This window comes from Ptychodera flava (genome assembly GCF_041260155.1).
Source record: "Ptychodera flava strain L36383 chromosome 3 unlocalized genomic scaffold, AS_Pfla_20210202 Scaffold_26__1_contigs__length_13983176_pilon, whole genome shotgun sequence".
Taxonomy (NCBI): Eukaryota; Metazoa; Hemichordata; class Enteropneusta; family Ptychoderidae; genus Ptychodera; species Ptychodera flava.
The window spans coordinates 13,416,741-13,436,360 of NW_027248280.1; positions in this window are offsets into that span (position 1 = coordinate 13,416,741).

Below are 19,620 nucleotides of genomic sequence, written 5' to 3' on the forward strand. Positions count from 1 at the left end.
CAGTTTCTGGTAATTTATACTGAACAGGCACGCACTTAGTATACACAGGATTTCACTAGAATTTAGAAATAAAAGCCGATGTCACCTGCACGGCTCCACTGTCGCCACGCGCAACTACGATCTGAACGAGCAGACGTTTCCTAATCTCGCGCTGGCTTTGTGTACAAATGGAACGTTTGCAGATAGCAACGCGCGTAGTAACCAGAATCGAAATAGTTCGGAAATGCACGCGATTGCCCACCCTTACAAAAAAGTCCTATTGGACTCCAATAGGAATCAGTCTGATAGGATTGTCCAATAGTATTTTGAGACAATATCCTATTAGACAGTCCCATAGTAGTCCAATAGGAATGCGACACCTGTCCTATGAGACAGTCCCATAGTAGTCCAATAGGAATGTGACACCTGTCCTATGAGACAGTCCCATAGTAGTCCAATAGGAATGTGACACCTGTCCTATGAGACAGTCCCATAGTAGTCCAATAGGAATGTGACACCTGTCCTACGAGACTGTCCCATAGTAGTCCAATAGGAATGTGACACCTGTCCTATGAGACTGTCCATAGTAGTCCAATAGGAACATTACACATGTCCTATTAGACAGTCCTATGGTAGTCTAATAATAATATGTCCCATTAGACAGTCCTATGGTAATCCAATTGGAACATTAGAACGTTCCATTGAACTCAGCCTGTACATGTGTAGACATTGTTATTGTTGAGGAATAAATTCTGGTCTGGACTAGAATTAAAATGTAAACAATAACATTTGCATTTAACACATACATCCGCTAAGAAGACAAGCTATATAGTGGGTGTTTCAATGTTCATTAGGGAGCAAAGAAGAACTTGCAATGGATATACTTTTGAACAAAGAAACTTTATTTCTATAATCAGAAAAATATTATACAAAGCTGTGTGTAACAATTATCTAATTAAACTATTATGGCTGAGACTACAGAAGCATATTCACATAGAAATTAAGGTCTGCCTTCAAGAAATTTTTGAGTTGCAGCTTTATATGGCTGGCTCTTGTTTTAGGTGATAAGTTAATTGATGCTGCTACGTAATGTATCCAAAAGTTACACAAAACATTTAATTTTCAGTATCATAATTTTAAAAATTCAAAAGCCAAATGAGCTCTATCAGCATAGAAAGAATTCAGGTTTCATGATGGCAATACATGAGTAGAAATCATTGAGATATCAACTTCCTGTTTGTTATGTAACAGGGGGTCCAACCCCATTGTTCCATTGCTCCTTTGTCTCACATAAATATCAATGCATTTTGACCATATGTATCCAATCACTAACTACATTACTACCTTGGCTTTAAACTTCACTCCTGTTTATATTCTTTGTGTGGACTGAAATGCCTAGTCAACAAGCTAGAAGTCACACAATGGGTATACACTGGATCATGAGCAGGCAAGTAGACAAAGGACTATTGTAAACCATGGCTATTTCCGTAACTATTCAGTCTTCAAAAGGAAAACACTGACATATAATAATCTGTCCTACCTAACTTTGCTGTACTACAGTGATATAAAAGCTGTAAAACACCCGGTTATGCTGCCACACAATCATTTTTCAGAGCTACAACTGACCCCTTTTGTCTGTTCTGCAGTGGCCATCTTGTTTTGATGATGCTAGCCCATAATGCACTGCAGCCGCCCAAATGCATTCTGGGCTTAGGTTTTCCAATAGGACAGTCTAATAGGACTTTAAAAAGGTGTACAAAATATGTGTTGATCGGACATAGCTAAGATAATGAGGTGATATTGATTCTCATTTATGAATTTGAAGTGCTGGTAGTTGTAATAGTCTTCAGTCTGTGGAAACTCAATGATATTGTAACTATGTGTTACTTATATGTATGCATGAGCCAGCATGTAAACTTGTTGATTTATTTTATTGATTTAAGTGTTTGTTTATTTATTTATGTATTTTGCTTGCTTGTATATTTTTTTCATTTAATTCTAGAAATAGCAAAATGCAATATTTTTACAAACCATGTTTCCTTCAGTACCAGTCCAAAGATTAATTGCAAATTAATTTGCAAAATATTTGCTCTCTGAGAATGGTAAGAATAATTTTGTCAGAGCAACAGCAAAAGCTAATAATTCTGACAGAATTGAATAAATCCTATTTGAATGTCATTTACAAAAGGATTGTCCTGTAGGACATTCAGGGATTGTTCCCATAGGACAAGAATGGTCCCACAAAGTTCCTATTGGAATTTCATTTACAATGGGATTGTCCAATAGGACTTAAAATCATCATTCCTATAGGACCAGCCTGGTCCTACACCGTTCCTGTGGTACTCCTATTGGACCACGGTCAATCCTATTTGGGTCCTATAGGACTTTTTCGTAAGGGCATATTTGGGCACCGGGCCGGGGCGTGATACGTAAAAAAAATGCACGGATCTGAGGGCGCTTTCTCCCATAGCTTTACACAGGCACGTGAATGTAGGTATATGATAACAGCATTCGACGTCAGACCGCTGTCGCTTTTGATCTTGTTCCATCTACTGATTTCTTCCCATATGTTTATCTTTCCGGCATTTCGCCTGATTTTGGCGCGTTTCTTTGCAGATTCCGTAGGTTTGGGTCGACCAGTCCGCTTCCGCGATGGTTCCATGGACGCCATGCCTATTCCGCGAAAACTTGTGTAGATACGGCTGCGCATGCGCGGTAGTGTTATTACGTTGCATTTCGCGTGTCAACAAAGCGGACTTCTTGTCCGGACCAGAAGTCATTTTTCACTACTTTTACTGTAAAGTGTACACGTTAGTGAGGCGGGCTGGGCATGCAGACCGTGCGATTCAGCATCAATTATGATCTACTTTCATAAACTGAAGATGTTATTTCAAACAAAAATATGAAAAAAATAGTTAAAAGTTACAAATACTGGGGCTTTAAAGTATCATTTGAAGCTTGCTGTTTCTATTGTGGAGTACAAGACAGCCTTCTGAATGATGACAATTATAACTTCACTCCAGTCACAGTTCAGTGTTGTTAGACCATTGCGTAAAATGTGTAGAGACAGTGGTAAAGAGGCCAAAATGTGGGGCCAAAGTAAAATGAAAAAGCTCTGATGCTAAGTCCCACCAGGACAATATTAAAGGACAATACTGAATTGTTTGATTTCAGTGATTTGCTGTACATTTCAGTTTTATTCTGAGAGAATGTTGAAATACTCAGAATATGTTGTGCAAACACTATGTTATGTTGGGAAATACAGTATTGAATTCAGTTACCAGTATCAGTGTTTCTTGTCTGAGATATTTCTGGTAAAAAGGGAAACAATTAACTTGCCTTGTCTGCATCTGTGCAAAAATGTCAGAGAACCGCGTTTACCTTCGGCCTAAAAAAAAAATCGCTCGCCGCTCCTGGAACTTGGTCCAAAAAATCCGATGAACAAGATTTTTGTTTCTCTGGCCTAATACACAATTATTTTAAGAAAGATGACTTTATATCATTTAGGCCGATTTTCTGTCCAACCTAGGGTGTATAGTTCTATGTGCAAGCTCTTGCATGAGTGATTAGTCACATGCATCAGTTCGTATCCCACAATATCTTGATTAGGACTGATCAAGTGTACACAGATTAGTAGATCAAACGTCAATATTTAATACCCGAGACCGACAAAGAGCTACTTGGGTTTAGCAACCTGTCTGAATTAGCGTAGCCTTTCCGTAATGCTCTGTGCACATAAAAGACGCATTGGTTAAAAACAATGTCCACAAATCATTGTTGATGACACAGCCCCCACTTGTTAAGTGGTACTTTGATTACATGTCCTCAGAGAGGATAGAGTCCTCTTCATTAATTAAGTCTGTGATAAAATACTTTGATACAGATGGCGCTCAATGGCCAAGAATGAGTTCCATGGTGATGAAAACATAAACCAATGTAGGCCACCATCCTAAAGTTCAGAAAATGAGTCAACTATGAATTAATCAACAGGATGTTGCAAAACATTTTGCATACAATTCTAAAACTTGACAGATTATCACTGCAGGTACCATATTTCATAAAGTTTGATGCAGTATTTACAACACTATGAGATCAACATCTGTATCAAGTTTCATCACATTTGACGTTGTATTAATTTGTGGCTATATCACCCTAATTAGGAATGTTCATTACTTATGCAATTACAAATTAATTAAAATGACACTGATAAATGTCTTTTTCAATGTTAAAGCAATATGAGCTTAACATCAGTTAACATCTGTATAAAGTTTCATGAATTTGATGCAGTACGTATTTCTTGACATATCAGCCTACTTACGAAACTTCAATAATTGACATGTTTTTGCTACATGACGTGAAATAGGTCGATGTCCTTGTACCAACTTTGAATGATACTGGTGGAATATGTCTAAGTTATGGCTCTGTACATTTAAAAATTGTAACAAAATCACCGCCATGCAGCGATATTTGATCTTACTGTTTAAAAAATCAACACGTATATGTATGACGTAAGTCAATGTACATGTACCAACTTTGAATAAGATCAGTTGAGACTTGCCAGAGTTATGGCTCTGAACATGAAACAACCATAACAAAATTGCTACCATCTGGCCATATTGGACCATCTCGTGAAACCAATCGACATACATATGTATAAATAAGTCAATGTCCTTGTACCAACTTTGAATAAATTTGCTTGATACATGTCTGAGTTATGGTTCCGGACATGAAAAAATCGGAAAAAAATGGCCACACGGTGGCCATATTGGATTGTATCATAAAACAAATCAATGTGCATATGTATGACATAGGTCAATGTCCTTGTACAATGAATAAAATCGGTGAATAAAATTAGTTGAGACATGCCCATGTTTTGGCTAAGGACACGAAAAAATTTTAACAAAATGGCTGCCATGCAGCCATATTGGATCACATCATGAAACAAATTGACATACATATGTATGACATAGGTTAATGTCCTTGTACCAACTTTGAATAAAATCGGTTGAGATATGCCTGAGAGTATTATGGCTCTGTACATAAAAAATAGTAACAAAATGGCCGAAAGGCAGCCATATTGGATCGTATGACATGCATATGTATGACATTAGTCAATCTCCTTGTACCAACTTTGAATAAAATCGAATGAAACATGTCTGAGTGATGGCTCTGGATATGAAAAATTGTAATAAAATGGCCACATGGAAGCCATATTGGATCATATCACAAAACAAATTGACGTGCATATATATCTATGACATTGGTCAATGTCCTTGTACCAACTTTGAATAAAATCGGTTGAAACATGTCTGAGTTATGGCTCTGTACATGAAAATATCCTAATAAAATAGCCGCCTGGCGGCCATATTGGATTGTATCACAAAACAAATGGACGTGCATCTGTATGACATATGAAGTAATCCTTGTACCAAGTTTGCCCTTACGAAAATAGTCTGTAAATATTCTATTGAACTCTGATATTCTATAGAGATTCTGTATATTTTATGGAAATCTGATGGAAATATGCTTCTATTCAAATTCAATTGAAAATTTTCAATACAATTCTGTAGAAAAATTTAAATTTTATAGAATTTTAATGTGTATAGAAACTTTATATTCTATTGAAATTTGCTGATAATTTTCTGTAGAAAATTTGCAGAAATTAAACATTTTTTATGGAATTTTTCGGTTCAATAGCTTTTGTGGAATTTTTTTTCTTTTTTTTCCCCCACAGTTTACACTGTTTCAGACTTAAGTTCATGTTTTTGCATGTTGGCATGAGCTTTGATAAGAACTCAGTGACATATATATAGCTGGTTTCAATATGGAAAAGGTAGTGACATGGAGAGTTCTAAGCACATTCTCGTGTACCCTTTAATTCTGAAAAGCTATTTTCATTTACACACACGTGCCAGGAAAATGTATACAGTTTCAATTGTACCATTCCTTTTGCCATTGCTTTTGTACATTTCATGACTGTACACAGACCAACCAGACTCTCTTTGTTCGATCCTAAGTCAAGTGAGCTGACCTGTGCCTTTGCTTTGTTATGCAAATAGTTTCCTGCCTTTACAATGGGCTGATTACATAATAGTGTAGCCACGCATTATTCATTTGAACTTGAGGCAGTCCACAGTGCACATGGCTCTTATGAAAAGTACTAAAGTTCAACTCCAAATTGCATGGAACATTAGGATCCAAAATCCATTGGCAAGATTCTAACAGTGTTATCGAGAAGGGAGCTCACTAATATGTCACAACTGTAAGGATCCACATTGCAGCATCAACTGAAAATTACGTGAGTTAAGATACACAACCCTTTAATTATGCACTTGGCTGAGGTCAAAACTGCTAGACTGGAGAGGTAGGCCTTGCATTCATATGTGTAGGTTGCTTTATATTTTGTAGTCCCTGTATGTTTCATCAAGTTTTGATCGATTGTTAATCATAATTCTTTTAGAAATAAGCTACATGTTTATAATTTACTTGATGACTGATTTTTGTGAGTTTTGCAGTAATTCATTGCATTGGTATCTATGGCAATATCATAAGGTGGTATTCCTTACTTAATAAAAGTTTAACACATATTGTTGTCATACTTTCTAAGAGATTGAACTCGTATAAGACAAACAAACTTCCGTAAAAGAGTGCAGAAATTAAATATAGTCCTACAGATATACTGTAGAACGTGTATTGAATTTACATAGAAATTCTGTAAATTCTACAGAAAAGATAACAAAATTCTGTTGAATTTCTGCAGAAAAAGGGGGCCAAAACTCCATTAAACTCCGTTATTTCCATAAAGGTTCAGTAGAATTTCTGTAGAAGTTCTATATCACTTTAATTGAATTTAGTCATCAATTTCAATAGAATTTCTACAGAAAATTTTCATAAGGGTGAATGAAATCGCTTCTCGCATCTCTGAGATATCTGTGTGAATGGACGTACGCACGCACGCACACAGGCACGGACGGACGGACATGGCCAAACCTGCAGTCCCCCCATTGTAAGCTAATGTACTCTAAATACCTGTGAAGAGCCCCTGAACATCCAGTCTAAAACAGGTCAGCCAGCAGACTTGTTTCCCAATGAAAGTTTGACACTGAACACATTTACTGCTAGTTATATCTGATAAAAACGTGGCTTTATAAGCAGGCAATTTGTAACCCTATTTTAAATGGTCCTGAAGAGGTCTGGAGGGACACCCAGTTTGAAACCGGTCAGTCTGCTGACTTGTACAGGGTTTAGACTCGATGGGACAGGGGTTTCATTAAGTTTTGAAGTAGGGGCTAGAATGGAAAAGTAGGCGGCCTACAGCTGCCATGACCACAAAGCGGTCGTCGTCGAGGGAGGGTCCGGGAGGGGGTGTTCCCCCTCCCGGCCGAAGGCCGGAAACCCTGAAAAATGAGCTAAAATTTAATTTTTACAGCTTACAGTCACTTGAATTTCTAGTATTTTCAGGGGAATTGTCAGCAGTGTTCCAGGGCAATTTGTGTTCATATCATAAAAGCCATTTCCTGGGACATTAGGCCTTAATATGATAATTCATAATTAAAAATGATAAAATGTGGTGATGTTGACGATAATTTGAACAAAAGAAAACAAGTCTTTAGAGCCTCTTTGCTTTTAGGAGGTAAACTATAACAATTCACTATTATTAATGATATAAATTTGATATGTAGATGATATTATACAGTGTTACATCTAGACAGGGGGATAGGGGATTCCCCCTCTGTTGAAATGTTGGCACCCCCAATTAATTTGCCGAGGGGACAACTCCCCCCTTCCATGAAATGGTGCCAGTCACACCTCAGGGTACAAGTAGAACACATGAACTGGTGAAATGCCCCCGAAATTTTCTGGTTAAAGGGGAAAATCCTCCTTGTTGACGCCATCCTGGATGAAACACTCATAATGTTACGCTTAAAATTAATAACTTTGGTACCACTTGGGAGGTAAAAAGATAATTTATATAACGAATAAAAAATGATAAAAATAGTGACAATAATCACTGTTCGCTCCCATACAGTTATCAAAACAAACCAACAATTGTATGAAACATGGACATACACATACAGACAGACTGACATTCACAGACTGGCACAGAGTGATGACATTGACCCCAAGTGTGCCTTGGCCCATGAAGAGTGATAAAGATATAACAAAAAGCTGAATGTAATGATAAAATAGTTAAGTATAGGCCTACAGACACTGGGGGTGAATATGTTACAGCAATTTTATTAGTTTCTTTTCGTTTTCTACTTGCTGTGATAATTATTAAGACAATCAAACTGCAAGGCAGTTTTAATATGTATTGACAAACATGTTATCTTTTACAAGCACACAGCAAACTGTTCATGATTTTTCATTTACAATATTTGACATAGACTGAAATACATAACATGCAACCAGTATTTACACTTTGCCCATACACCAGATACATGGAGAGATTTCAACATATAATCATCAACTAAGAAACCCTACAGGGAAAAGTAAACATTGTTTTCTTCCAGAACAGCTGGTAGATCCACATCTGGAGCAACATACAAACTTAACCAATTACACAAGGATGATGACACAAGAGATAAAGTTAAGAAATTTAACTGTGGTGAACTTGACTATTCCTTTCAAATCCTTACCTAACTTGATTGACATCTTAAACTAAAATACACTGCATGGTTAACTGCACACAAAATACATCAGGGGTGTACCATTTGATAAAAGGGGGTTGTCTGGAAGATTGATGAGGAACATTATCTTTTTTATCCGATACATTGTACATTCTTTTTTCCCACTATCCCACCTTTTCTTTTTGACAAACTTTCTGTGGCTGATTTTTTATTGACATTTGTTTGGATTTTTTTCAAAATCTGCCAGGACTCTTTAACATTGAAAAAACTTTGAATATATTTGTTGGAAACCAAACCTGCTGAAATCACCTCAGCTATGTTTTCTCATTATTTTTTACCGCATTTCAACACCAAATACAGTTTACCATTTCAAATGCTTACTGAACCACCGCATTATCTTGAACATAGGGCCAATGTCCCTGAAGCTACTATAGACATGGATACAAAATTAAGTATTTCCTGACTGTATGAAATTATCTCACTAAGGTCATCCTAGGGACCTGTTAGCCAAATATTAAAGCTGTCTGACCAGCGGTTTTGAAAAAAACAAGCGACCCAATAGTCGACAGAGCTCTGCTGTGTTATGTAGAGAGCAACTTTTCGTGACATGTATTGATGAAGAAGGTTGAGATCTTTGATAGCTCATTGCAGGATGGCCTGACCTAAAATGGCAAAATTAGCTGCAAAAATACAAAATTGATGATTTCATCATAATTATGTATAACAAGCGACCTAGCGGCCGATATAGCTCCGCTGTGTTTATGTAGAGAATAACTATTTTTGACACATGTTGATGAAGAAGGTGGAAATCTTTGATAGCTCAATGCAGTGGCCAGAAAAAAGTGGATAAAATAGCTGCAAAAATACACAACCGAAGATTTCGTCATACTTTGCATATATCACATCGGATCATCCCTAAGAAGATGTCAACCAAAGCTATATCTGATAAATAGTTTTTTGAGAATAAAATTTTCTGACCAAAAATGGCAACAATTGCCCCCAAAAATAAAAATTGCAGATTTCATCATAATTTCAAAAGATCAAATTTAGTTCATCTATAGAAACCTGTATACCAAATTTCAAAGCTGTTGGACCAGTACTTTTTGAGAAACATTTTTTAACCAAAAATGGAAAAACTGACCCCAAAATTCAAAATTGCAGATTTCATCATAATTTCAATAAATATTATTTAGTTCATCTATAGAAACCTATATACCAAATTTCAAAGCTATCAGATGAGTAGATTCGGAAATACACATTTTTGACCAAAATTGCAAAAATTGCCCCCAAAAATACAAAACTACAGATGTCATCAGAAATTCAATAGATATTACTTAGCTCATCTGTAGAAACCTGTTTACCAAATTTCAAAGCTATCAGACCAGTAGTACTTTTTGAGGAAACACATTTTTTGACCAAAAATGGCAAAAATTGCCCCAAAATTACAAAATTGCAGATTTCATTATAATTTCAATAAATATCATTGAGGTGATCTGTAGGAACCTGTATATAAAATTGCAAAGCTATTAGATGAGTAGTTTTTGGACATATACATTTTTGGACCAAAAGTGGCAAAAATTGCCCCAAAAATACAAAATTGCAGATTTCAGCATAATTTCAATAAATATTATTTAGTTCATCTGTAGAAACCTGTATACCAAGTTTCAAAGCTATCAGATGAGTACTTTGGAAATACACATTTTTTGACCAAAAATGGCAAAAATTGCCCCAAAAATACAAAATTACAGATTTCATCAGAAATTCAATATATATTACTTAGTTCATCTATAGAAACCTGTATACCAAATTTCAAAACTGTCGGACCAGTACTTTTAGAGAAATACATTTTTTGACCAAAAATGGCAAAAATTGCCTTAAAAATGCAAATTTACATATTTCTGCACAATTTGAACAAATCTGAAATAGATCATCCCTAGGGACATATGTACCAAATATCAAAGCTATCTGACCAGTAGTTTTGAAGAAGAAGATTTTTAAAGATTTTTTTACCAAAAATGACAAAAATTGCCTTAAAAATACAAATATGCAAATTTCACCATGATTTGAACAAATCTGACTGAAGTCACCCTAAGTAAACTGCATATTAAATTTCAAAGCAATCGGACAAGCGGTTTCAGAGAAGAAGATTTTTTTACCCAAAACACCAAAAAATGCCCCAAAAATACAAATATGCAAATTTCACCACGATTTGAACAAACTTAAGTGAGGTCACCCCAAGTGAACTGCATATAAAATTTCAAAGCAATTGGACTTGCGGTTTCAGAGGAGAAGGCAATTGTTGACGGACGACGGACGAATGACGACGACGGACGACGACGGAAAATCAACCTATTTGATAAGCTCCGCGTCGCTGACAGCGGAGCTAAAAATGTATACCAAATATCAAAGCTATCACATGACTAACTTTTGAGAAACAAATATTTTGACCAAAAACGGCAAAAATTGACACAAAAATACAAAAATTAAAGATTTCATCAAATTTCACTATATCACACTAAGAGAACCCCTAGGAACCTGTATACCAAATATCAAAGGCATCAGACAAGTAGTTTTTGAGAAACACATTTTTTGACCAAAAATGGCAAAAATTGCACCAAAAATACAAAATTGCAGATTTCATCATATATTCTATATATCATATTAAGTTTATCTGTAGGAACCTGTATACCAAATATCAAAGCTGTCAGACGAGCGGTTTTGATGAAATAAATTTTTGACCAAAAATGACAAAAAATTCCTTAAAAATACAGATTTGCATATTTCATCACAATTTGAACAAATCCAAGTTGGGTTATCCCTAGGGATCTGTATACCAAATATCAAAGCTGTCTGACCAGCGGTTATGAAGAAGAAGATTTTTTACCAAAAACGCCTTTTTTGGCACTAATTTGCATATTTTTGGCAATGACAACTTCATTTGAACAAAATCTCATCTACAGCCCATCATCCATGTACACACCAAATATCAAGATGAAATGTGCAGCGGTTTTGGAGTTTTGATGTTGACGGACAGACATACACACAGACATACACACAGACATACAGACATATACAGACATACATACATACAGACATTTCCCTAGCCTATAAGAATAGCTTCCATTGCCATATATACATATTGCTATGGGAGCTAAAAATGACAATCATACCATATTTTGCAATTAGAATCAAAGACCCTCGAGGTTATTTGACTCAATGGGTATGCAAAGTAAGAACCTTGATATAGGATATGAAAATTTGTACGTTCAGAAGCCCACATTTGGATTTTACCTGACGATCGCTTTTGAAGTGAATTTAGAGGTCTGATCGTATTGTAACCACTCTGGGCGACGTTCTTATTGGCGTCGTCGATAGACCAAAGAGCAGTACATATCATACGTCCAGCTGGTTAAACTCCTTCACAATTACACCAACCACAGTGCAACGCATATCGGCTTCCTAAAATTCCAACTGTAATCAGAAAGTTTTTCGTGAGAAAAAAAATCATGTCACTGCCTTCGCAAACAGTTTAAATCCACGTAATTATCCTTCTCTTGTTTCTTGGTCCACTTCAAATCAGAGGATCGTACAGCGAAGCTTGACCTTGCGATCGCTTCCGTCTTCATTTGGTCAACGACCATTTTGAGTTGAGCTAATGACGGCCAACAGGTGTAGTATGCACGTTTTCAGTAGCGTATATAAAGGTCACCAAATAGGAATCAGCAATTCAGGTAGCCAATAGAATCGTCAATTGCAATTCCGATTTTTATTGAGGCAGTAAACGCAAGACCTTGCTGCATCGTAGTACAAGGCGAACGTAGTAGTCGCTCGTCTTCTAAATTTGTTTCACAGAAAAGCCGTTGAAAATGTTTGATTACACAGCTTGTGAACCTGTCTGTATCATTTCAGAAGGTAAAAATATTTTAGCTATGAAAGAGTTCAAATTTCCAAAAAAGTAGCCGGCGAAATCGTAAGAGTAACCGGTCAATTTCGCCGGTTGCCGGCTCTTAATGAAACCCCTGTGGATGTCAGGAAAAGATTTTACCATACTTACCATGGTTGAAAAAAATGGAGTCTAGATGCTCCAGCATTAATCTTCCGCTGCAAACACTTCAAAGTTATTTCAACACATCAATGCATAGCAATTAATCGTTCGGTGTGTTTTATGATTTGGTAAACTACGCGAATCTACACGTGTCTACACGTGTGTTTGGAAATGCGTGTACATGTAAGACACTACGTAGTGCTATTTGAACTCGACTTTGACAGACATTACACGTATTACACAGTCATTTCTTACAGTGATAGAGTATGGACCTTCAAGGTTACGTGACAGTGATACTTCTCAAGCGGTTACAATTTATGAGACACGTATGCAAATTAGAAAGTTATACGAATTAGGGTCTTTCATAGAGTGGAACACACATGACATATGCTCACTGTCAACCGAGGCAACATACAACTATGGCGACTTCTCATGCGACTGTTCCAGGTATAAAGATACATATATCAAGCGATTTATTGCAGAAGCTACTGCCATTCATCGGCAGTAGCACGTATTTTAATCTACCGCGATTGACAGACGATATCTACCGAAAGTGCCTTGAAGACGTTTATATGACGGTAAGCTCACATTTTTCCTTTTATTAGTTTGTGAATGCAAATTTCAAAATCGGAAAAAAAGGCATGGGAGAAAAAATACCGTCAATGACGCTGTACCTTCTCTAATGTGTGGCCAGGTCAGGTAATTGGTTGTTGGCATGGAGTTGTTGGTAAATAGTTGATGATGTAGGGGCATGAGGTGGGATATGGACCCAAAGAACCCAAAGATGATTAAATACATCAATCAAAAAAATTCTAAGCTACAGTATAAACTGCCTAAAGATAGTTCAATGTGGAAAAAAGTTAAACAATTCAGAAATAAGAATTAACAGTCCAAAATAGTAATGACGTACTTCCTTACTGACCTGAGTGCATGTGAAATACACAACCTGGCATCTGTAAATTAAATGTATACCAAGTGATCATTTCCAGTCACTTTTAACTATTTTTAATGGATTTTCCAAAGAGTCCTGTAGAAATGATGAAAAACGCTTATCTGGTCTTGTGTTTGTATAACCTCATGGCTGACAATTGTCATAGTATTCAAAAGAAATTGAAAGTGAAGAAATTACTGTTTTTAATAGGCATATTTTCCTTGAAATACATGACCGTGTAAAGAATATATGCTAAAAGTGTTTAAGAGTAAATTTCTTTTCAAAAAATAATTTAATCTGTGACCAAGGATTTTTATTCTGAGTTTACGAATTCAAACATTGCAATTTGTTCAATCATCTTGTGCAGTGCAAAATTTATAAAATGACTGAAAAACAAAAAAAATTGGCAGAATACAGTCTTTGTGATGTAAAATTATGGGTTGACATCACGATAACTGTTAATCTGTTTGAAGTACTAATATACTATAATTTAAAAAGAAAAATTCATGCAGAAACGGTAAAATATATTGTCAGCAATGTAGTGTTAATTTTGACTTTACATCAAAATATGCCTTTGCTGGATACCAAATATATAGGGCGAAATATCAGCCATGTTCAGCAAAATCCACACAACAGCATTGATCCTTTTCTAATTTGATTTGATTTGCTTATGTTATCCTTGTATGACAGTCAGTACAATATGGAACTTGAACACAACACAGTGAATAAGTATGCTAGCTGTAAATGAAATGGTGTGGCTGCATCCACATGCAGCAATAGGAGTGCCTTTGTCTCTCACCCCTCATTTCCAACCTGTCCCATCCCTGAAAAATAGTTTGGTCTTATATTTATAATGTTAATAATTTCTGTATTTGTTAAATGTGCGCATCTCAAAAACTTTTGATCATAAACATCCAATCAGTTAACCTGTTTATTTTGAATATTTGCGCATTTTTCCTCAGTATTTGACATTTTCTGAATACCTACTTATTCAGTTTGTCATTTTCTAAAAGTTTAAATGCTCCATTGTGTGGTCAAGCTTTCCACAAGCATCAAATATGGTACTTCATATAGGAGGGTCTGCCTCTAGAGGGCGGGCATCATGAACACTCCTGTGTTTGTTAGTTAATTCCTCCACGTAAACTTCTGATTGTACTGTAAACATTGAACATGGCCGACGTCCGATTTTCCTGTCTAAAACTTTCACTCATTTTCGTTCATATGACTCTGAAACTCCAGGAAACGATTGGGAAGAAAGGGTTATCTTGAAATATTGAGGTACTCGCCGATATTTTGCAAAATTAAATGAGAAAAAATGCAAGGAAAATGCCGACAGGCTTACACAATGACAGTTTTCAGACTCGGAGGCATATGATCATTCTGCAGATTATGCAACAGGCCCAGATCACGTGAGGCCATGAGGGGGATATCCACGCAACTCAGTACCAAACACTAGCGCTCACAGAGTGAGCAAACACAAAGTGAGTACCCCTAACGTCAGCTCAGTAGTCTGTAATACAGTAGATTGTAGTCAACTAAGAAACCTTGGAGAAAGGCTTAACACTGTGGCTATGCCGCTATTAAAGTCCCTTTTGATTTTTGTCATAGCTCAAAATCGTTCTCCCACACCTCAACCTGAGCCATGAACACCCCCACCAGTTTATGATATGACCCATCACAATGGCATGACGTCCACGGATCTTGACAGACGGAAGTCTTGACAGACGGAAGTTCTTGACAGCAGCATATTGGTTTTCAACTCTAATACCTTCTCTGTCTATAAATAGACACGAGAAGGTAAAAATGAAACATTGTTTGCTATAAAACCTCAGCGAACACTCTCTCATCACTTTGTCGCTTTTTTCTCCAGCTAACTTTGGCCGACTTGGCCAATACATGTGGTATTACGTCCGGAGTTATTGAGGAATTAAAAGTAAACGCCAATGTGATGAAGGCCCTGGAAGGTGGAACACCACTAAACAGAGTAACACTGCATTTCGTTCCAATTAAGAAGTATGGCTGGTGGGAGCTAAAATCTGCACGGATAAACTAGGTATTTACACTAAACCAATAATAATTTTCGGCAACCGTACAGGGAAAGACACTTATTTTTTTATCAACTTGCCCTCAAGTTGGGGGTTAAGGTCACTTGTCTGAATGGGAAAACCACTTGCCCAGTAAAATTATGTGGTTCGAAAAGCAAAATTAGTGATTTTTTATTTTAAACACTTTATTTCAAAATCTTTATCATGTTATTCATCAAACTTCATGATGTAGTGAAAAATGTCAGTCACTCTCTCACTATTGCTGGACAGCTCATTATGCTTGTATGTCTACTTTCTTAGGGCTATAATAATGTACAAATAATAACAGCCACTTCCACTGTACCTTCACAGTATTTTTTCAGTTTTAACTGAACTAATGTACCCTCACGGTATTTTTTCAGTTTTAACTGAACTATACAGAAAGAAAAATCTTTAGAAGTTATAAAACCTGTTTTGAAGCTTCTGAAAAAAAATGTACTTCTTTGTCATGTTTTTACACTGCCTATATCATCCCTCACCACCATGGCACCATGAAGTTTTCATTACATTGCACTATACATGTTTTTCTGATGACCTGGGTGGTCTTTTTAATGCTCATGCGCAGATTAAGTAAACTGTTCATTGGAAAATTCAAAGACTGGACCCGTTGACACCAAAACTTGCTTGTGACCATGCTTGCTGTCATCTTTGCATGCATGCACAATGACCCCCATGAACGCCTGTCACTTAATTGAACATTACATTGTAGAGAATGTTTTAGTAAAAGTACTATTTTTGGTGCTAATTTTCGCTACTTAATTTTATTTTAATAGAGTTGTTAAAAAAAAGCTCCATATGTCTTTTTGATCATACAGACATGTGACACCATAAACTTGTCTTGTGAGGGCAAGGAACTTTGTGGGCATATGCTCAACCAGCGTACGGTAACTAACCGATGGTATTGTTTATTGAAAACGATCATGCAACTTTGTGAAAAACTTTATGCTAGTTCGCACATTGAAGTAAAATGATTATTATTTGTTGTTTAAGTTGGTGGTCCCACATCAGAAAATCGATCTCATGGATTTGATTTATAGGTAATTATTTTTTCACTAGTCCCATCGGGCAAGTGGCATCGGCGTTTGCCCGAATGCGACTTTTACTTGCCCCGGGCAAGCGGGTAACCCTTAGTGCCTTTCCCTGCCGTCTGTGTAAATCATAAATATAAACTTACATATGTCTTCTAAAATTTCTTTTAACACATTTTAAGTACACCGGGTGTTGCAAAAACATATCAAAAAGCAAAAAAAAAGATAAACAAAATCCCTCAAAAATGCAATTTTGACAAAAGTCGGACTTTTAGTCCCCTCTGACGAAGTCCAGATAGGACCATTCTGGAATCAGCAAACATTGCTTAGCATCTCCAAGACATCAAACTCAGCTACAAAGCTACAATTAAACTATGATTACGACGTTTATGTTTTCGTTTGCAGGACATATGCACAACTGGTTGAACCGGCTGAAGCGCAAAATCGTCAATGTTGACCAAATGTTTGCAAATGATTCTGTTCAAGATTTGTTGCCACTTCACCATCGAACCGGGAAAGGAGACACCATCAGTTGCACCGTTATGGAGAGATGTTTTGCTGTTTCAATTAAAGCAAGCTGACGTACAATTAAACTGTCACTTTTACAGTTTGGGCAATAAATTAAACTATGCTTTAAATATCCGCTTTTCATGCTTTCAAACATGCCTCAATTGCCGATCATAAACATGAGAAAATGCAAACAATCAAACACTATAAAAAATCTCAAATGGGTGCGACATTGCCAGAAGCTGTGAAATTGCCACCGCGATGACACGATAACTGACGTGATGACACCACTAAAAGGTGAGGCAGACTTATGATCGTAAATGCCAAAACAGTGATTTCTATTAACCAATACATGCTCCATTTTTTCTCCAAATTTGACCTGCCCATCAAATAATGCTGTATGACAACCACATTAACACAAATAATCACATCAACACTGACACCAACTTCTTCATCTGCAGATATACGACATCAAAGAAGAACCCCACTACAAACAAAGAACAATACAAATCCAAAATGACCAGGAAAGAAGCTGCAAACTCAAACTCTGGAATGACCAAGCCACAAAACATGACCTGCAAGAACAGCAACATGTCCTTGTAACAGGAGTTGAAGTCGATATATGGAATGACATCAGATCTCTATCCTCAATATCATCAACATCAATCCAGGTAAAAAAAATAATATACATCACCGTAGAAACCATCCAACATCTGACTGACAACACAGCATCCAAAAACGGCATGACATCAACATAACCTCAAATCAACACAAATCTACCTCAAACAGACTCAAACAACAACAGTCTGCTGCAAAAAAATGCAAAATGAGGTCAATTAACACAGACATCCACACACCATGGACTACATATAAATACGTATCACTATAATCTATTGACCCATCTATATTATTACTCACACATATTGAATCCATTGAAGAACTACTACAAGATCCAGCCACCAGAACCATCCACATCATAGAATGTGCTGACAGGTAAACCACCACACTGAGATACCACACCAATGCCAAAACAGACCTTGCATTTCAACTAAAACAACATCCAGTGCAAATCTTTACGATGCAATCCACCTTGAAAGTACTTCAACTCAGTGTATGAGATTGAAAAATTTCATGTACAAAGCAAACAATTATCTTGGCAATCACGCATATTTCACAACCATCGAGTTATCATTACTTACAGAAAACCAGCATGGGGCCAGCCGCTCGCTCTTGACTAAGGAATACATATTATCAACAATGTGTGTTTTTTTCATTTGCTGAGAAAAACATCAGCTCTTCAAGTCTCACCTGACATTCTAAAAACAGATACATTATAGATTAAATGATTTGAACTTTTTTCTCTCGGGCCAGACAGTACGGAGGTTTAATGAAGCCACAGGTGTAATTTCTAATTTCATGCCTCTAATTTTTAGCTCCCATAGCCATATGTATATATGGCAATGGAAGCTATTCTTATAGGCTAGGGAAATGTCTGTATGTATGTATGTCTGTATGTCGGTGTGTCTGTATGTCTGTCCGTCAACATCAAAAACTCCAAAACCGCTGTACATTTCATCTTGATATTGGTGTGTACATGGATGATGGGCTGTAGATGAGATTTTGTTCAAATGAAGTTGTCATTGCCAAAAATATGCAAATTAAGTGAAAAAATGTAAAAACAGTCAAAATTGAAAAAACTCAATAACCACTGAGCAGATTACATGAAAAATTAGCATGTAAGTACTTTGGGCTGACATGAAATGATTGTGCACATCTTGGGTCAGTATCTTGGACTTGCTATTTTTCATGAATTTTTTTGTAATTTTCTCCCATTTTTGGTCGAAAAATCTTCTGCTCTGAAACCACAAGTCCGATGATTTGAAACTTGGTATGGAAGTGCATAGGAGTGACCTTTCCCAAATTTGGGCAAATCGTGGTGAAATTTGCATATTTTCAGTTTACACGTCCATAGACTCCCATGTATAAGGCCACGAAAAATAAAAATTTAGTTTCTCATCGTATTCATATTGCAAAAAGGATGCAGTGACACAATTTTTAGTCCCCAACGGATGAAGTCCAGTGAGCTTATAGATTGGGTCATGTCCGTCTGTTCGTCCATCCGTGAGTCCATCCGTTATGCATATATCTCGGATTTGTACCTCATTAATTATGCACATATCTAATTTTGAGCGAGCCAATAGAGCTAGAGGTCTGATTTTTGGTATATAGGGATAACTTAGCAATACAATTTTTTTGACAAAATGTCACGTGACCTCGGTGACTTTTGACCTCAAATATACATATTTGTCCATAACTCAGTAACCACAAGTGCTACAGCCTTCATGTATGGTATGATGGGACACCTAATGACGCCACATATTGTACCTCATTAATTATGCGCATATCTAATTTTGAG